The sequence below is a fragment of the Suricata suricatta genome, chromosome 15 (assembly GCF_006229205.1).
Source record: "Suricata suricatta isolate VVHF042 chromosome 15, meerkat_22Aug2017_6uvM2_HiC, whole genome shotgun sequence".
Taxonomy (NCBI): domain Eukaryota; kingdom Metazoa; phylum Chordata; class Mammalia; order Carnivora; family Herpestidae; genus Suricata; species Suricata suricatta.
In genome coordinates, this window is record NC_043714.1 from 20,981,931 (window position 1) to 21,003,530 (window position 21,600).

The window sequence follows — 21,600 nt, forward strand, 5'->3', positions numbered from 1 at the left end:
CGGCGCCCGCAGCCGGAGCGAGCGGCAACTCTCCGGCCCGCGCGGCTCGCCTTCCCGGCTCCTTCCGCGCGGCGAGCTCAGCCCCGCTCGATTTTTCCTGTTCCATCCCAGCCCTCTCCTTTCTGGGCGGCGGCGGCGGCAGGGGGATGGGGGCCCGCGTGGGGAAGGGGGCGAAGATCGATGAAGATTATTGTTCTTTTTGAGGATACCTTAGCTTCCTCCCGCCGCCTCTCCTTTGAGCTCTCCTGCTAGAGACCGTGAGCAGAGTCAGGGATGTAAGGAGAGGGGGAAGAACGCCAGGAGCTCCAGCCAGCCGGGGAGACCCTCCTCTCCGTGGAGGGGAGGGGGATTTCCAGCGACAGATCATTGGCGAAGGGGACCGTCGCAGGGAGAGGAGCCCCCGAGGGAGCGGGGAATCCCACAACCCTTTGTGGTGCCCGAGCCCGTGCCGCCTGCTGAGCGGGGTCTGTCGGGAGCTAGGTAAGTGAACGGGGCATTGCTGCTCCCCGAAGGGGTCTTCCTGTACGAATGGATCATCGCGGGCAGCCTAGGCAGACTTGAGTTGCTAAAGGAATTGGAAACCGCCATATGGCGCCGAGTGGACTTACACACAAAGCTGAAGCTGACTTCGCCCCGAGAGGGTTGTGCATGTAAGGGTCTGTCCCCGTGGGGGAAGGCACTCCAGTGTCAGCCCCTGGAAAGGTTCTGAGCAGCCTGCCTGGGAAGGGATCGGGAATGTTATTTCTAGGAGACGAGCCCTTGGTGCCTTCTGTTCATTTGTTGGTAAATGCCACACTCACATGCACACACTTGTGGGACCGGATTTAGGGAGTGTGATGTCTCTGATGTATGAGCGGTACTTAGAGCACAGAGACATGCATGCATTTCATCCTTCAAGGGGTGCGCGTTCTCCGTTCTGTAGCAAGGTTCCCGAGAGGGAGGATGAGTCTCTAAGGAAGAGCTTCATGGCTGTTTCCAACACACTCTGCCAGGGGACTTGAGAATACAGTTGCCCTGAATGGCACCAAAAGACACCGACCATTTCCCTCATCATTTGCTTCCAATGCTTAATGACCTTTTTCCAAATAGTACGCTGCCATCCATTTTCTCGAATTCTAAGCATTTTTGTGTATTCATTCATAAAAATTGTCAGCGTGCAATATGCACAAACATGCCATTTATACATCATTTATGACTGTAGGAGCGATATAATAATAGATACAAGATCGCACTGAAAAATTCAGGAGGCACAGAGGTACACTGGGTTTATTTGTTTCAGGTTCAACATTCTGATCAAGTTATGCAATAATGTCAATATTTTAAATAGCATTTCACATTTCTGTTTTTGCACTGGTTTTTGGATTTTGTTGAGATTTGATTTTGTAAGCTCAGATCAAAAGAGAAGTAGGAATTTGTTATTGTTGATAAGCGTGTGGACAGTGGTCTCTTGGTATGTTTGTCAATAATCATCAAGTGAGGTATCACATTTCACAGGACAAGAGAAAGGTAAATTCCAGCCAAAAATCTAAAGGCCAACTTGTCAATGCTGCGTAATTTCCAGGAAAGGTTTTGAAAAAAGAGAGTAATGTTAAAAAATGTATAAAATAAAGTTCTACTTTATTTCACTCTTTAGAGGGTGTGTGCGTGTGTGTGTGTGTGTGTGAATAAATATAAACTTGTCCAAAGCTTACTTGTAAGATATGACTAAGATGGAGAGGCATCTAAATTAAACGGTTCTTGATTCTCAAATTAACCAATAGTTAAACAGTTGAGTAATTGGGCCTATTATGTATGTGTATGTGCATTTAATTCCTGCTAGAGGTGGTGTTTTCGATATATGGCGTAAAAAATGTGCGTACTTGTGTGGCTGCGTAGACTTTGAGATTATTGCGGGTACATTGTATAAATAACTTTTGTCTCCACTGGATAAAAAGTATTCTCTTCACCTCAAAGAATGAATATGCCTCCACAAAACAAATACTATCATCCCCTCCCTCTTGCTGTCAGGTTCAGACCGGGTGTTTACCACGAACAGAACTGTGTCTAATGCACTCTTGTTCCTTTCCTGGCACAGCTCAGACTCTTGGAGAATGGAGTGAATCAGTTGGCAGTTCGCTTTGCTTTCTTCCTCCTTTTAACCTTCACCATTCGTTCTCCCGGTGGTGCTTCCAGATCTCTCTCGTACCCAAGCACACGCACCAGCTCCAAAGAGTAACCCCATTGCCAGCCACTTGGAGAATTCTAGCGTCTCTCTTTTCTTGCTCTCCTCTCTTTTTCCAAGTAGAATCAGTCTGTGTGTCAGGTAAAACTATCTCCAAATTTCACTTTTCTCCCAAATGCCACAGTTTAGCTGTCCAGGCATGCATGTTTGCTGAATATTCAGATGGGATTAGTGAAATAGGTCCTTATCTAATCCTTGCTGTATGGCTCTTAAAGATTCCTTGTTGACACCATGGAGCAACTGTGAACATGGATTCACGCGTCTGATTTCCATGAGGGAAACCAAAGTGAGACAGCGAGGAAAATGCAGTGGCAGGGTATGCTTTCAGTCACATTTCTTGGCCACTCAAAATAATATCAGCCCACGTGTTTTTGCATACCTGCCTGTACATCTGTGGAAAATCTTTATTAACCGTTGAAAAGAATATTTTTTTCTTGAATTTATATCTGGCATTTTGAAATGGTATTCTAGAGAGACTGAGATGTGCTGTATACACATTATGAAAGTGGACCAAATTACCGATAAATCTCAGAAAGCTACAAAATCTATTTCATTCTAACCTAATGCATTTTTTCTTGATAAGTTATTAAGACGTAATTAAATATTTGAAATGTGCTATCCCTAAATGGCTTAAAGTTGATAGCACATTCTTCTCATATACATTTTAAAGTAAATTCATAAAGTTAAGATACTCTGTTTACTTCAGAATGTAATATTATTTGAGATTTGACTATATTCATCAAGTGGATTTTGCCTAAAATCATGATGGCCTTTTCACAAAGGCTTCAGAGGAGAGTGGCATGCATTAGAAGTGATATTTCTTTTAAGTTCAGTAGTTTTTCAGAGTAGTTGTTAAAGTAAGAGCTTATGACCTTGTCTTCTTGAAGTGGTAAGATAAAGTTTATAGAGCAGCACAGTCTTACATTTCGTAGTTACATACTACAGGTATCTTCATTCTCTAGGTCTGTAGCCCATTCTTGTTCAGTGGTTGTTTCCTTTTTGAGCTTCTTAAATATATATCCCCACTGACTCTCTACTGCAAGCCCAGGCTGTCGGACGGAGGGTCCAGCGTGTGGGATCAGAGGCTCCTTGGCCTGTAGAAGCCCCCACTACCATATCGTCTTTAAGAGAAAAGTACCTGTTTCTGTAGGTTGAATGGTACGTATCTCTGCTACGATTTAATGTCATGGATCTAGTCACTAACTCATCCATTAATTCATTTTTTATTTGTTAAATATGTATAAAGAAGAGTGCTTCATTAGAGCCAGCACAAAACAGATAGAAAACTAGTCCCTGTTCCTCACAGATTGTTTACAGTGTTGAGAATAAAGCTTGAGTAACTACTTAGTTGAAGAATCATATGCAGAATTCAAAATCAGGGATCTCTGGCTTAGACACATACATTTAACAGTTTAATAATTAAGGCAAATTTGTGAAGAGGATCATGAAAATTTGTCACAGTCTATGCATAGGGGAATTATTAAGGAATAGTAATAATAACTTCTATTAAAGTAATTACATTTTAAACTGAAATGAAATTAAAACATTATTATAAATATTTTTATTATATTTTAGTAATTATATTTATATAAATAAAGTAAGTTTATTTTTACTGTTATGATTATAGTAAACACTTCAGCCAGGAAATGTTTTCAGTGTTTTATTGAAAAATATTAAATATTTTCACTACCACCATATAAGTCATCTGTCACTGATACTTTTCATTATGTAGATATGAAAATTCAAGTACAAAGACTTTTCTTGTGTAAAGTCACATAGGAAGTAAATGGTACAAACTTGAACTCTGGCATTCTGGCTCTACTTAAACACTATGATATTAAGAAGTAGTAAGTGTCTACGGCCATACCATTCTGAACGCGCCCGATCTCGTCTGATATTAAGAAGTAGTAAGTATGATCCCAGACAGAAGAAGTAAAGATATTCACAGCTTCTAGATTTATTTGAAGCTCTGACTTCCCATTAAATGATACCATCGTAGTTATGATTACAGGGATGCTTGGAAGAGGTCAAAAGAAGGGGCTTTCAGTAGACATAACCCTGAAAATTTTCAACATAAACTTGAAACAAGAAGGTAGGTCAGTTAGAAGCAGATCTTTAAAAGCTGGGCAGACTCTTATCAGAATGCGAAAACATTAGGAAATACTGCCCCTAGAGTGACCACAGAGAATAAACCTGGCTGAGACAGGTCACCCACTGGCCAATTTCTTTTGAAAAAACTTTTTTGAATGTTTGTTTATTTTTGAGAGAGAGAGAGAGAGAGCGTGAACAGGGGAGGGACAAAGAGAGACAGAGACACAGAATCTGAAGCAGGCTTCAGACTCTGAACTGTCCCCATAGAGCCCAATGTGGGGCTCGAACTCCTGGACTGGGGGATTCATGACCTGAGCTGAAGTCGGACACTTCACTGACTGAGCCACCCAGGCACTCCAATGACTGACCTATTTCTCATATTTTATTTTCACTTCCAGTTTTTAAAAACTTCCGTGAATTATTTTGGATAAAGTATACTCTTGTAAATATTTTTAATTTATTATTTTTAGAATTATATATTCATATATTAAAATAAAATTATTCGTTTTTCAATATAATTTTCTTATACCTGTGTCCCCTCTTTTTCCTCTGTAAGATGTGTTGCCCATATATTAATGCAGATTGGAATACAATCACTTAACAGGTTTATTTTTTAGTATATTATCTAGAATGTGCTTATTTAATTAAGTGACAACTGTAAAAGCATAATCAAATTACAAATTGTTGAGATTTTCATCAAGAATAGTTTATATAATATTTGAGATAAAGTTCTTTCTAAATAGCCACTGCTTCTGTTTTTGTGAAAAATACCATCTGGATTAAATTTGGAGGCTAAGTGGCCATTATTCCCTGAAGGATACCATAAAATTAAATATTTAGATATATCCTCATGATTGGCATTTTCATTTTCCCCACAGATATTTGGGCGTACAGACTCAGCTGCATATTGAATAGACAGCTCTTAACCTACAATTGGCTTATAGCTTATAAGTTGATTTTATAGGTTTGGCTTTTTGGAACTCATAATGCATTTAGAGAAAGAGTACTTTGTATGATGTTTAGGTCTCCAGACCAGTCCACAAATGCCCTTTTTTAAAATCAATAATCTACCTGCAGTATAGTACTGTTAGTACTAAAAACATAACTGTTATGCATAGCAATATTCCTGGGGAGTAATTTGATTTAAATTATATTGATTGACTTCTTCCGCTGTGCAGGGCTCTTTGGGGGTACAGAGGTGAGCATGGTACTGCCTGAGCCTACAAAGAAGAGAGGAAATTGAGGGAGTTTGTACCCAACTCCCTGTGACATTAGTCAGAATGACGAAAACTTAATACTATTGGTATAGGCAAAATTGTGAATAATTGATTCTGAGGCCTGTGGGGAGAGTCGGGGACTGCCTGCGTCCTTAGGACTCGTACTTGATGTTTCATCTTCAGGGGATCTAGCACTCCTCCTCTGTGCCAAGCCCTAAGCTAGGTGTTGGGAACGTAAATATGAATCAGCATGCACTCACCGCCTGCACATGCAGACAAGTAAATCATAACAAATGTCATAAATGCTGTTGGCAGAGCAGGACAGCAATTCAGTGGAGTGGTCACCTAACAGGAGCATCACTAGAGTAAAACAAAATCTTATTTCCTTGAGTTCCTAGATGGATTTAGTCATGATTCTCTACTCAATCAGACCCACTGTCCCCTTTTTATAAGTAAGGTTTTGTAATGGCCCTCTTCCTTTCCTGAAATGGTATTTATAGATAATATAACCTGTCTTCCCAAGTAATATTTTAAAAATCAGTGCATTCTCTATCTGTAATAGAAGCCAGGAATAAAAGGAAAGCAGCTTATGCTAAAGTTGTCAGTTTACCAACGTGTGTATGCTCAGGCAGGGCTACACGAAGAGATGTACTCACGTAGTCAGATGCTTGCTGCTTAAAAGGCATCTTTCTGGATTTGAGAGAAGATATTCAACTGAATATTGGTTGCACTTTTGTATCTTTGGCATTTCAAAATAAGAATGAAGTAATTCTATCCATTGAGTGTGACAGCTACATTTGCAAACATGTGGGTGTCCTGTATTCGTGAATGAGTTAACATGAGCAGCATTCCAGTCAGTGACATGACTCTCCAAAATGGTGAGCAAATCTTGGTGAAGTTCCAAATATGGGAGTTCCTCTGCTAGAAAATTCCAATGTAGAAAAAATTGTAGAGCAGGGTTAAGATCTCATCACAGACACTAGTAAGCAAGCTTTTCATGTTTTCATATGTCTGATGAGGACTTCTGTACCTGTTATGGGTTTTCTCACATTCCTGGGCCTTGCCTTCCAAATATTTCACAAGTGTAGAAAGACTGGATTCATGTCATTTCACAATGCTGATTATGGCTATAGTCTCCCACTGAAGGAAGCCAATTTCATTCCAATGCATCACTGTTTTCAAAAAGTCTCTAAGTTTTTAGTAAAAAGATAAATTTAGAGGCTGACCAAATACCAAAGAAAATAAACAGCAACAAAACCAAACAGTGTAGATTACTAAACAATGGAAACACCCTAATAGAAGGCACAATATGTGAAGCTGGCTGATCTGATCATAAATGTTAGAGATACGTCTTCTATGTGGGAGTGTCAGACAAGACTTCACAGATGAAGTGACAAGTAAGCTCATTTTTAAGAGATGACTAAGCATTCTCCAGGTTAGAAGGAGGCAGATGGAGAACATTCTAGACAAAGGGAACAGCATTTGCAAAGCAGTGTCATAAAAAGGGCTTAGTTGGTAATTGGGATTCAACATTGGCAGTTGCAGGGAATTGCGGGGAGCTAAGGCTGAAAACAGTTGGAGACTCAATAGGAAAGGTGTTGTGTGCTGTGCTAAGTCACTTGAATTTTATCTAAACTAAAGGACGGGCAATGGGGGTTAGCTGCAACTTTCAATAGAGTGACATGGCCCACTTATTGTAGGGGATGGTTTCTGAGCCAGCATGAGGAAGGTGGACTGTAAGAGGAAAAAAGATGGAATCCAAGGAGACTATTGTGGAATATAGCTAGGATAAGGTCCAGGATTTACCATGAAAGAAATGGTGAAGAAGTGGAGGGTCTGAATTTTCCATAGCAAACATTTGTGACCCAAGTGTCCCCAAGTCTTTCAGCTCCCATCCTGGCTTGGAATAACAGGAGTTGAGCTCCACTTTTCCTTCTTCAAGGGTCTTTGTATTAGTTGTAGTAACTTGAGCTTCTGGAATAAAACTCCATGGGGCACCTGGGTGGCTCAGGCAGTTAAGTGTCTCACTTTGGCTCTGGTCATGATCTCACGGCTAATGGGTTCAAGCCCTGCATTGGGGTCTGTGCCGAAGCTAGCTCAGAGCCTGGAGCCTGTCTTCGGATTCTGTATCTCCCTCTCTCTCTGACCCTCCCCTGCTCATGCTGTCTCTCAAAAATAAATTTAAATTTTTTTTCAAAAACCTCCTTTATTTACTCAATATTAATGGAATAGAAATTTTATTTTTTTGCTCATCTGACAGTCCAATGTGTGTTTTGTGCAGTGATATGGGGACAGACCCATATTCTTTCTAAGGACCAGGGATTTGGAGTTCTCTGCATCTAGCTGGCAGTTGTGGAAGAGAATGAACAGAGAGAAGATTTACCCAAGAAGCGACATACCTGGCATGCATTCACAGTCTGCTGGAGAGAGAATCACCATGCTCCAGCTATATACAAAAAGGGCTGGGGTACCTAAGCCCTGGCTGGCTAGCCACTCCCCAGCAACCTTTCTGTATCATGGAAGGAGTAGCAAAATTTTGCTAACCAGCTATTCCTATCATATTTTGCCTCTCTGGCCACACAGAGGAAAACCTCAGCCCCAGGACACTACCTGAATCCCTCCTGGTCTTTGCATCCATCTTAAAGTCTAGGCTCTAAGGGCAATGCTAAATCCTCCCCCATTAAGTCTGGATATGGCTCCTCATTGTCCGGAAACCTTTGTACTAAAAGACAGGTTATTGGTCTCCCATGACATAATGATGGTTGAGGTATGGAATAATTGCATTCAAAATTCCCGTTTGGGAAAGGGAAGAATGGGTGATATAGAGCAATCATTGGCCCATAACCTGGAGGAAATCCTACTAGACATTGCTAAAGACCTCCTGCCCTGGCGGTAGGGGAAATTCGTTTTTCAGTTTTTGTTTTTCGTTTTTTGACTCTGGTTTTGCTGTCTTGGAATAACTCCTTTGTTCGTTGTTATCTGTAGCCCCTTGTCACCTCTGAGAGGTTCCTCCCTATCATTACTTCCCATGGTCACATCCAAAATGGATGTTGGGAAGTATGCCCTTCTTGGGAATGATATTACCTTCTCAGCACACTTCTTACTCGTCCAAGTTCAGATGCCTTTATATAGTCATTGTTTTTTTTTTGTTCTCCATAGGCCAGGCTTCTAATTTCTTTGACAATACAATTCTCTCAAAATCTTCATAGGTTTTTAATGTATTTGCTTTGTGTCAGTTACACTATTAACTACATTGAAAGTTCGTTCCTATTCCTAATTCTTGAACCTGCTTCATTTCTTTGCTCATGTCTCAACCACTGTGTCTCAAGCGGTTGCTTTGAGGTCATCGGAATGAATAGCTATCGGTGGTTAGGTGACTTCCTTAATTGGATCTTTGTTGCAAGGCTGAGTCACGTAGCCAAACACGGGTATCTGTTCTTTAAAGCCATTTTCAGTGTTCTTCCTCACCGTTAGAGTCCCTGAAGCAATGTACTATTGCAGCTTTGTAGTCTTAAATTTCTAGAGTTTGGCAATTTGCCCTTCTCTCTGTCCTCCAGCCAATTCCTTCCTGAGCTCATCCATTATGTTGTAACACCTAGCTATGAGCAGTGAGAGGTAGCCATCACACACCAGCATTCTGGCTCTTTCTAGCCATTTCCTCTAGAGCTATAGATCTGCTTTCTCAATTAGTGCAGTTTTGCCAGGGCCTAGCAGTGTTCCCAGCCTCCGGTCTTCTCTGTTCTCCTTACGTGATGCCCAAATCCCCGTGTTTAGATTTTTATAAAGGCAGCACCCACTTCAAGGTATTAGTTTCAGAATAAGTTAAGATGACGCTTTCTGCTGTAACAAACACGGAAATGTTAGTGGCTTGACATAATATGAAAGTTTCTCACTCACATATCAAATGGGGGAAAGGTGTGGGGAAAAAGGGAGAATTGTCACATATCAGATGGGAAGATGTGTGGGGAGAAAGGGAGAATTAAAAAGGCACATCTTCTTAAACATCTTGGCTCAGAAATGATGACAGTAACACTTCTGCTTATAAAAACTAGTGAACACTACTCAGATGGCCCCCCCAAGATGCAGGGGTGCAGGGAAATGTAACCCCTGCTTAACAGGTACCTCCCAGTGACAAGTCTCTCTTATAAAAATGAATCATAAATGTAGATAATTACCCGTGTCTGCTTCCTTCAGGAGATACTGGAAAGGAAAGGGTTGAATTATATTGACTCTGCAGTTAATCTGTTCTATGCATAGCATCTCGCCACCTCACTCTTGTTTTCTCCTTGGCTCTCCACCCAGACTTCCAGGACTAGCAAATCTTCCTTCATTCTGTAAAGTATCACTGCTGTAAGGTGGCTCTTGTATGTAACAGAGTCTGGCTGATGTTTTGGGATAAGAGACGGTAATTCTACCATAAACAAGAAACTAATGCTAATTGAATTTTAGAGGTCAATGCTTCTAGAGGTGTCTTTACCAGTTTCCACCATAGTGGTTTGCTCACCATCCCAAATCTCTCTAGGGCCCAGATACAGGCTGTTTTCTAGGCCTGTTTCTTCCCTTAGACTCTTCCTCACATCTTGTCATGTAGGGTTGTCCCTGTATTCTCTCTCTCAAGGTGCAGTGGACTTCGGTGCAAGTCCACAAAGAGACTTGCCTGTAATAGCCAAACAGTCCATAATGGGTTTTTCTCCTCCGAAAACAAAGCAGTAGTTCTTTCTCTAAGAGGACTTGTTGCTTTCTTATAGTCTAGCTGTCTCAAAATTGTGGCCAGCTTTTTAAAGACATGCACTTAGCAAATATTCATTAAGCATTTTTCATATGTAAAGCACTCTTCTAGGTCACCAGGTTAAACAAATTGGTCATTACCCTCACCGGGCTTGTAGACTATTTCAAAACAAACGAGAGCTCCCAGATCCCTCTTTAGTGGCAAGGGCAGTGAGTCGGCCCTGGGTCCGGATGATTGCAGATGCTTTATGGACTGTTTGGAAAGGAAAGTGATAGGCAAAAGCAAGCCTGCTGGAAATGAAGCGCTGAGAGTGACCCTTGTGGAGGGAGGAGCGGCATGGAGCCGGTGGTGTGCCAAGTGGTGGAGTTGAGACATGATGCCGCCGTTGTCAGCCAGAGATACTTTTATGTTCTCCTTCCAGTCACCTGGTCTATTTTTTGCAGACTCCAGGACTTGGTTATTTGCTTCTTTTTCCACTCCCTCATATTTTCTAGCAGTGGGCACTGATTCATAGCAGGGTAAGCTGGTCCAAAGAGGAAATCACCCAGGCAGGCATGCTTGGCATCTGGAAAGAACAGAGATGGATGGCAGATGGCAGTCTAAGTGGGCAGGAAGTTAGATTTGTGGAGGACTGAGGGGGAAGTCCTGGCCAAATTATGGGAAGGGGACGCTGGGAGCAGATAAGAGTTGATGGGGCAGGCAGGATTAGGAAGATCCAGCCTCATCGGGTCAAATGCTGTGGTTTGAAGACATGTACGAGTTTAGAAAGAAGTCTATTATATGTAGCTAGCGGGAGTCCAGATTAGTTTAGACATAGGTGTCTATAGTCAGGAAAACCATGTGATGGTCACATTATTTTTAATGCAGGATTTAAGGCACAATCGACAGGACTGTTTCCTATGCTATCACCAACTGCCAACACCTCTTTCTGGACTTCCACGAAAGCTTATTAACTGGACTCTTAGCTGCTTTTCTTGTCCTCTCAATCCGTTTTGCCCTTTCCTTTTTGTTTTTCACAAAAGGCAAATCTGGTCCTAGCACCATCTACCTAAACCCTTAAATGATTTCCCACCTTTCTTAGAATAAAGGTCTAAATCTTTAACTCAAGGATTACCATATTTGTTCTTCACTTTCCAAAACATCTCTAGCCCAAAACATCTCTAGTGTAAGGCTGTTGTTTAGAGAGGCTCTGGTCAGTCCAGCCCCTGCCCGCCAGTTTCATTTCAGGCCACTCACCCTTCATTGTCTGCTGTGATTTCTGGCTTTCCTTTAGTTCATCCCAGGTGCCTGAGATTTGTTTCCACAAGGCCTGGTTGTTTGGGATACTCTCTCTTCCAACTCTTACCTACCTGTTACTCATGTCACTGACCTCAGGTCAAAGCCCCTTTGTCAAAGAAGTCTTCCTGGACACTTCCTTGGGCCCAAAAATATAACAGATCTCTGTATTATTCTCTTTCTTCACACCCTATATTCTCCTTTGTAGCACTTACCCCAGTTCTAAATTGTGGGTCATTTTCTTGTGTCATTTTGCCATATGAGAATGTAAGCTCGACAAAGACAGAGACTGTCCTTATTCACTGCTTTATCCTTAGCACCTCCACAGTGCCGTGCATTTAGTTGATGCTCGTTGTTTATTTGTTGAGTCCATGAGTGAAGGAATTGATAGAACCAGGACCTGAGTCAGGTTCTAGGTCACAGAAGAGCACCAGGAGCGCTCTTACTAGAAGGCCTTACCAAGCACTGCTGCCCAGGGTGGACTAGGGTAGGACCAGCCTGATGATGAGCGGCTCAGCCCTGCACTGTTTTACACTCACAGCCTCTTCATGTGCTTCTTGACAAGGGTTAGATGGTCACAGGATCTGAGATGGAGCAGAGTTTGTAAGTGGAGGTTGACGGGCTACCACCGGTGAGAATGGAAGCCACTGGTGGAATGAGATTCAGACAAGGAAGAACATGGTACTTCCAGTAGAATTTTTCTCTGATCCCTATTTTCAGAACCAAACTCAGCTTCATAACTTCCCAGGAGACTTGTGTCGAGCAGTGCCTTCTGCCAGAACTTGATGTGATGATGGACATTTTCCATATCTGTGCTCTTCAATTCAGCAGCCACTAGCCATATAAGTTATTGAACCCTTGAAATGTGACTTGTGATGCTGAGAAATTAAATTTTAAATTTAAATATCCATATGTGGCTAGTGGCTACCATATGAGACAGTGCAGGCCTGGATTATTATTAGCATGAATTACTTTAGGAAACACTAAGTTTCAAAAGCAGTATGGTTTAAATTCTAGAAATACCCATTTACAACCAACATCAGCCTCCAACTAACCATATATAAACATGCAAACCATCTGTGGCGTCCAGTGCCTATTTTGATTCAGATGAGTATCTCCCAGGTCCGTCCTAGTGAAGGGATGTGAACGCACTATGACTTGTTTCTCTCCATTGGAATTCTCATTTATTGAAGACATTTCCTTCTTTATGTGAATTGTACAAAATATAAAATATCATATAAATAGAGAACTTATCTTTTAAGTATATATCTAATGTAACCTTCAATGCTTTCTCACGCCCACTTTTCCCAGACAGGATTATTTTTTCCTTTCTTTCATTTTTTTTTTTGTTTTTGTTTTGTTCTCATCTGTTTTTTTCTTTTCTTTCTGTCTCCTTCCTCTATTCAGGTTTCTTCCTCTATTCATGTTTCCTTCCTAACCTCTAAAATGACACAGACACAACACTGTGTTCTTTAAACAACTTCCTTTCCTTTTGCATATTGATTTCTTTTCTTTTGTGCTTATTTGTAAGAGTTGTTTTTATCGGTTCAGATTATTTGCAACAAAAAAACTTATGAAATGATAATTGCTCTTGACATGCCAATTGGTATATTTGTAGGGATTTGTCAGATATAATAATTTCAATATTTGTTATGTAAAGTATGTTACAGTGAAGTTTTGTGCTGACTGTTTTCTTTCTTCCCCCACAGGTATCATCTAGGTAACATTATAGTCACTTTTAATCCTTTGAAAGTTCTCATGTGACTTGATCTCTTGAATTTTTTGTCCTGGTTTTCACAAATGAAAAGCCCTATTTTCCAGTAAGATAATACTGGATTGAGAAGTGGCTTTTAGAAGGTACAATTCTGAACTAAAGCAGTAAAGGAACATTTGAGAAGAGATGGTCCATCTTTAGTTCTGTTCTCTAGTCTGTATAGCTTGGAACAAATGTGTCTAGGGGCTTCTGTGCTAAATGTCTTCAGTTCATAAAATCACAATTATTAATTAGACTACCGTTAAATATTAATTTACTTTTGAGATAAATGTCATTTTAAATTTGGAATTCTAGTTTTTTTTCTTCTAAATCTAAGGAGAGCATTTTCATCAGACTTTATAGAAAGAGCACACACAGAAAGCTTAGACGCTATTAAAAAGTTACTTCTTAAACTTGGCTTCTGGTTTCATTCAGGCCCAGCAAAGTACTTAATAATAAACATGGTTTATAATCATATATGTGTAGCTAAAGTAGAACATCATAGTAAGGGCTTTTCCTTTTTTTTTTCTTTTTATATTTAGGGAGCCATTTTCTTGCAGGCATTTTATAACATTTGGAAGGCAGTGTTTTGCCGGAGTCCAGCTCCAGCAGGTCCAGGGTCCCCTGAAGGATGGATGGTGTCGGCGAGAGAGAGAGAGAGATGAGAGAGCCGCACATTTCATTCTTGGTCACCAGGCAGACATCTCTGTTCATTCTGCTTTGGTGTCTTTCTTTTATTGGTTAAGCAATAACATGACATCAGAAAATAGAAATTGTTTACAGTTTTTAACTCTTAGTGATAAGGTGTTTTAATCATCAAAGGTGTACAGAGACAAGTTTTACAGAAGTACGTTTGTAGAACCATTCCAATTTATTCTTGTCATCAGTCCCCAAGGTTAAGAAAGTAACAAACCCATCTCATTTTGTTCGGGTTGGGTTTTGGCCAATAATTATGACTTTGTTTTTAATTAACATGTTATAACCAAATCATGTAATGCACTCAGAGTAAGGTTAAGTAAATTTTACAATTAAGAGAATAACAAGGTGTTTTTAGTAAAAAACCAGGATAATATACATATTATTTAATGCTAAAACTAAAACATAGGTTAAATTGTATAAAGATAGGTTGAGAGTTATTTTATCTAGCTCATAAACCACAAGAGAAAGAATGTTTGTTAACAAGTTGCTAGAGAAAGCCCTTTCCCTGATGTAAGCATAATGGGACCCTGTGTGTGTTGACCTTGCACATGGGTTTCTAACTTTTTATCCATCCTCATAGCTGAAGTCAGTACAAAGGTATTTGTGACTCCAATAGCAAAAATATATGCAGCAACTTATGTCTGGTCCTTGTCTGTTTCTTATCTGTAAGTTAGGCTCTTTTTCTCTGGGCCAGAGTTAATTGTAGCTCTTGTGTTTTTGCCTCCCCCCCCCTTATATTTTGGTCTGCAAGCTCATTAGAAGAGCCTTTTAGCAAACATCTGCAGCACTTTGATCTAAAATCCCTTATGCAGGGGCAGGAATATGCTTTTTCTTATGGGGTAACTGTGTGGGGAATATCGGTCTGATTTGGAACATTGTAAGGCCCAATCAATAGCAACAGGCCCAATTTCACATGGGCAGTAGCAGCAGAAGGAGATACCAGCTTCACCTCTCATGGCAGGAGCCGTGCAATGTTTGCCATTTCCTCACTGCGACCGTGCCACCCAGCAAGGCTGGTGCGGCTCTTGGCAGTGTTTGGTATAGTTGTAGGTGCTCAATAAATATGTGTTAAGTGAATTAATGAAATAATCCATTTAATGCATTAATTCATTTAAGACTTCACAGAGCTTTTAAAATCGCAAATGGTGGCTAAGGCTATGGTGCAAATAAATGAACATTCTGTTCTATAAAGCCTCCTGAATTAAGACATTTGCTAGTATTTTATGCTTTTCTCTCCCTTCACATTAATATGTTTAAATTAGGTAGAAAGCTTTAATTAGGTGCTAAAGAAATATTTAAGTCTGTAATATTATCTGAGCCTATAAAACAGATGCTAAAAGGATAGATCCAAAAATTCTTGTAGTATTCCTTGAGAGCACAGCCGTCTTTCCCAATTTTGTATCCTCTGCATTCAGTACATAGTAATAGCCAAGGGACACATTGTTTTGGAAGGAAGGGAGGGAGGGAATGAGATAGAAATAATGTATATCTAAATCAGTAGTTGTTTGTAATTTATGATCTTTTTCCATTCTGACCATTACTGGAATAGTAGATTATAGATTTATGTTGTAGTCAGGATTCATTAATAATTAGGTTCATCTCATCAGTACTTATAAGTTTAACTGAGTATGAGATAGTTAGATTGTGCTTACTTCACATTTTTTTCTCTTCCACCATTCTAATTTTATTTTTATTTTTGGTGCCTTAAGGTAGCAAGTTCTAGTGGAAGAATATAGACTCAGGAACAAAAGAGTTGGCTTCTAGCCTTGGTGCTGAATGGGCCCTGGGAAAATCATTTAAATCTTCTAGTGTTGCCCTTCCAAATACTATGAATTTTATATTTTTAAAGCATCTGTCTTGACCATAAATCTTAGATACTAAGGCTAATAACATTACTTTTTAAAGTAACTTACTAAAATTTGTTTAGTTTTAAAAATTTAGAACTCCAAAAATAGTTGCCAACCCTACCATCTCCATATGTAAGAGAATATAACCTTTTATATATTGTATACATTCCACTACGCCAAGGGACAGACATAATGGTATAAGAATTATTTGAGTTTTCTTTTTTTAAGTATTTTTTTAAATTTTGGAGAGAGAGAGCGAGAAGGAGGGAGAGAGAGAGAGAGAGAGAGAGAGAGTGAGAGAGAGAGAGAGAGAGAGAGAGAGAGAGTGTGTGTGTGTGTGTGTGTGTGTGTGTGTGTGTGTGTGTGTGGCGGGGGAAAGAAATCCCAAGCAGGTTCCAGGCTCAGCACAGAGCCTGACATGGGGCTCGATCCCATGCTGCTGGGATCATGACCTGAGCCAAAATCAAGTCAGATCAAGTCAGTCAACAGACTGAGCTATCCAGGGACCCCTTAGTTTTATTCTTCTATATCATGCTAAATATATTTGTCAATATTAATTCCATATTTTCATTTATTTATTGTCATGTCCCGTTTTCTGCCCTGCTGGCTGGGGTGGGACACGACAATTTATTATTCTGAAGCATCCAGAATCCTGCCATTCAAGGAAAATCTCCATTATATTATAAGGTTAGGAACATGGACTTTGCCTCAAGGTACTGCTAGGTTTGAATCCTGGAACCGTAGTCACTAGTTATGCTATCTTGAACAAGAAACTTACCTTTCTGAGCCTCAGTTTCTTTATTTGTAAATCAAAGATAATAATACCCATCCCTAGATAGGTTGAGAAATAATGAATATTTTCATTCTGAAAATTAAATTTAAGGGATAAGTACAGTGGCTGCATATAATAATCATTCAATATGTGGTAGATGAGGGGCACCTGGGTGGCTCAGTTGGTTGAGCATCTGGCTTCAGCTCAGGTCATGATCTCCAGTTTGTGGGTTTGAGCCTTGCGTCAGGTTCTGTGCTGACAGCAAGCTTAGAGCCTGGAGCCTGCTTCTGATTCATTCTCTCTCTCTCTCTCTCTCTCTCTCTCTTTCTCTCTCTCTCTCTCTCTCTCTCTCTCTCTCTCTAACCCTCCCTTGCTCGCACTGTCTCTCTCTCTGTCTCTCAAAAATAAATAAAAAGCATAAAAAATATGTGGTAGATGTTAAAAATGGTAATTATTAACAAAATCCACAAAGCAAATGAGATCATAACTTTGGCTTTCCCTCAGACACATCTCCAAGAATATCCCTACCTTCTAGGAAATAAAGTTTCTACTTATGGACATTTTGATCTTAAGCTGAAGTAAAATCCAAATTGAAAATCTAAATTTTATAGCAATAGCTTTTTGTATACTGACATGGCCTTTGCCCATGATCCTGACTACATGAGGCTTGTACAAGAGAAAAGGAGTGCTTTAAATATCACCATACCTGAATCTAATATTATTGATTCATTTTTGGAAGAAAAATAAATTCAGAAAATAATAGAACAACATTAAACAAACACTGGAAAAGGGGAAAAGTCCTTAATTTCCTCATTAAACAGACTATTCCTTTCAATGAAAACAATAGCTGTCCTTAATTTATGACTACTTTCACTTTTCCTTCAAAGTAGCATTCCCTATTATACTATCACAACATACTTTTTGTGATTTTTCCACACTGTTTTCCAAAGTATTTATTTCAAGACTGTATCATCTGGTACAAGTCACATGAACTCTAGGCTTCAGTCAGTCCATCTGTGGTTCCAAATTTTCACATTTTTATTTTAGAAAATGTTGATGGAATATGATTAATTCATTTTCCTCATCAAATGCTTTTATATTATCAAATTGTGCTAAATTATATTATTAGCAGTGAATTTAACATTCTAAGTTTCTTAGATGCTAGTAGGGCATCTCATCCATCTGCCTTTCATTCTTACCATTAATTATTTATTATCATTGTAGCTCCCTAGCATTTTACACAACAGAGACACATGGTAGATTGAGAAAGGGGGCAGGGGCGAGGGGAGGCATATTTATAAAGTGCCATATGCAGATGGATGCTTAATAAATGCTGTTTAATGATCCTCACTGATGACAAGGGTGGATGGGAAACATTAATTAAAGGGGAGGTGGAGATGGATGTCTATAGTTCAGCGAGCCACTTTCCGTTTCTACTTAAAGCACAGAATAAAAATCAAGCATATGATTACTTATGAAACATTCTGATTTTTTAAATTAGTTTCATTAATGACAGGTATCGGTGATTTCTTAGACACTGTTTTTTCAGGCCAGAAGCTAGAACACATGATAGTATTTTGAATATGCCCAACCAGGAAAGGTACCTTTGGCTGTACATAAGAAAATATAACCTTTCATATATTGTATGCATGCCACTTAGGCCAAGGGACAGACATAGTATTGGATACACTGACTAAGGTGAGTTTTGGCCATAGTCTACTTTGAATCTGAAGATGTGGTCACCAATACATTGTGACTTAAATATACTGGAAGAGTTTTCTGCCTTTCTACTTAAGCTATTTTCCCAACCCAGATCTTGTTCTTGTATTTCCATTACTGTCAGGGCATTCCTTTGATTAAACTTTGCCTCCTTCATATAGGCTTCCCATGGCAATACTTTATGTTACTGAGAAAGAAAAAAGATTATTGTTGAAGGGTGTATGCTCATCTTTTGGGGGAAAAATGACTAATTCTGATACCTTCTTTTCTTTTATTCCTTTATTAGTGAAAGTTCAATCATATTGGCTCTTTTGGCTTGCATACTTGTCTTAAGAGTGAGCAGTATAAGCTGAGATATAGAAAATTCACTTTTGCAAAATTTAAACTTAAGAAATTGACAAGGGTGAACTTTTTCCTATTCTTCATTTGCCGAGTGGGTTATGTAGATGAGTGATAGTCACTGAAATCTCATAGAATCATAAAATTTGAGTTATAGAAGGCACTCTGGGGGCCATCTTCTCCATCTCTCAACAGGGCAGGGATTTCTCCTGCGAGTACCTGACAGATGGCCACCCAGCTGTGCCTGAACATTCTCACGAGGCCCTGTAGTGTTTTCAGGCAGCATATTCCCATTGGGACAGCAATAATTATTTGAGAATTTTAGTTACTTATCATTTCTTCCATACATGTTTCCGTAAAATCTAGCTCTTATCTGAACCCAGGCCTTGTCAAAATAGGTAGATAAAGGCCAGTAGAACTTCTAAATAAATTGAAAGTCACCAAAATAAACTAATGATCTTAAATCGAACATTTGACAAAAAAAAAAAAAACCCAAAAAACAAAACAAAAAACAAAAAGAAGGAAAAAAAGGATGATAGTGCCTTGAAATTCATTATTCACTCATTCATTCATTTTCTTGGAGAGTCCACAAACATTTGTTAAGCATTTGGATATCAAAGTTGCAAATATCAGTAAGAGATGTTCATTATTTTTAAGAACGCACAACCAAGAAGATATTTTCAGTTAAAGCTCACGTGACACCTACTTCTCCACTGCGGTTTATATCACAGTTGTAGTTAGTTGCTTGTATGTTTGTTTCTAGAATGCTACCATGATGTTGGAGACTGTGCCTCAAGCAGAGTAGGAGAATGAATAAGTGAATAGTTATGATACAATGATAAAAGTATTATAACACATAGGATAGACTGCTCATCCATTATGGCAGAATAGATGAACTCACCCTAGAACAAGGTATTTGTTCTTGACCTTGAATAATGGATAAGTTTACCAGATGGAGAAGTACCTGGGTGGCTCACTCGGTTAAGTTCCAACTTCGACTCAGGTCATAATCTCACAGTTTATGAGTTCCAACCCCACATTGTGCTCTGTGCTGTCAGCACAGAGCCCACTTTGGATCCTCTGCCTGCTCTCTCTCTCTGCCTCTCCTGTACTCTTGCTCTTTCTCTCTCAAAAGTAAACATTAAAAAAAAAAGAGAGTTTATCAGAGAATGTGGAGAAGAGCATTTCATTCATGAAGGTCATATTGGAATTGGGGAGTGGCAGGTAATATGAGGTAGCTGGAATGAGAGTATGATTTTTAAATAAATGTTAAGTAAAATATAAATCTAATCATTTACTTTCTCACTCAACTAATGTCATTGTGGGTCTACGTCATGCCAGACGCTTGGGATACAATGGTGAATAAAATGAGACCTGATCCCTACCTTCAAGGAACTTAGAGTCTAAAAAAGAAGATAGATATTCATCAATAATCAAAATACTCATCCCAATAAATATAAAACAGCCATTGTGACAAGTGCCACAGGTAAAAGGCACCTAATTCTATATGTTCTTAAAACAGGATTATTGCATAAATCAAGGTAATCAGGGGATGCTGTCTACAATATGATTCTTGAGTTGATATCTGAAGGTAAAGAGGGGAGAGAAAAGAAGATATTAAAATTTTCTATGGTAGAAGGAGGATGCCACATTAAAAAAATTTAAAAATGAAAAGCAAGAACACAGCATGAACAGGAGCAAGGTACCTAATGGAAGTGAAGAAAGAAGTAGAGGGAAGCCTTGCAGTCTCTGTATGCAGTGTGTCTTTATCTGGGGTGTGGGAGGCATGGAAGCATCTTCTACAAAAGAGGACTCTGGTCTACTCGGGGTGGGGGTGGGGGTGCAGTGGGCAGGACTGACTGAGGGGTCCGGGGCAGGAGGTGGTTATCATAAAACCTGGTGATAGGAAAGCAGAGGTCATGAAAACATGATTCTGTGAAGTTCACCCTTCTTCACAAGAACACAATCAAGTTGCCTGACTACAGCCATTATCCTTTAAAGGGTACTCTTTAAATGAACGATATATAGGAAATAATACATCTCAACTTACTGGAGTTTGAATCAATATTTTGACATGGAGGTAGACAAAGAAATAAGAGATTTTAAAAACTTTATCTAGAAGGTGGAAAGCAAAGAATAATGAGGCGGGATGTAATGGAAAGAGACTTATGTAGGCATTTATAGATCTGGGTTCTAGTCCAAGGATGGCAACTGCCAGAGAGAGAGAGAGAGAGACAGAGAGGGAGAGAGACAGAGAGAGAGAGAGAGAGAGAGAGAGAGAGAGAGAGCGAGAGAGCAGCCAAGTCACATGACCTCATTGGATCTCAGATTTGAAACCTAGAAATAAGGAACTGGACTCGGCCATATACAAACTCCCTTCTACCAAACTTTGTGATTCTAGTTTCCAGATATGAGTGGTTTTAAAGCATGGTATAATGTTTAAGTCCTAGAAACTCATCTCAAATCAGGCTTCGTGTTTGAGCTTTTAATAAAAACCACATTGCCTGTACTAGGTTTGATTATGGAGAAGTAAGGGACCAGAATGTAATTTGAAAGTGTAGTTTTGTGATTAAATGGAGCTCAGCTGAGAGAAACATCTCTTGTCAAGAATGTTACTATTGAACATTCTGAACCAATCATTACATGATCTAAAAACTAATTTTGTTGGAAGAAACCTGACAAAATGTTCAAATCCTATCCAAATTTCACAAACATTTTTTTTACTTGGTTTTATAGAGGCTAAATCTAACTTACAGATGCCAAAACCCAGATGGCATATGAAATTTAAGTCCGTCCACCACACCGAAGATTGTATCATCATGTGGAACAATCCACGTGGACCAGCAGGTAGCAGCTGAAGTTTTGGTTTTATCAGGATGTCACAGGGTGGCCCAGCCTCATTTTCATTTCTTTCAGTGGCACCAGTGGTTCCTCTGTT

At 39.6% G+C, this 21,600-nt stretch overlaps 1 protein-coding gene across 1 annotated transcript in view; it reads left to right on the plus strand.

Moving 5' to 3' along the window:
* The first annotated feature begins 11 nt into the window (after positions 1-11).
* The window catches only part of KCNB2 (potassium voltage-gated channel subfamily B member 2), a 389,052-nt gene continuing 367,463 nt past the window's right edge, over positions 12-21,600 (plus strand). The window contains exon 1 of the mRNA XM_029923794.1: positions 12-480. The gene's annotated coding sequence lies outside the window, so the exon portion shown is untranslated. The remainder of the gene's footprint in view (positions 481-21,600) is intronic.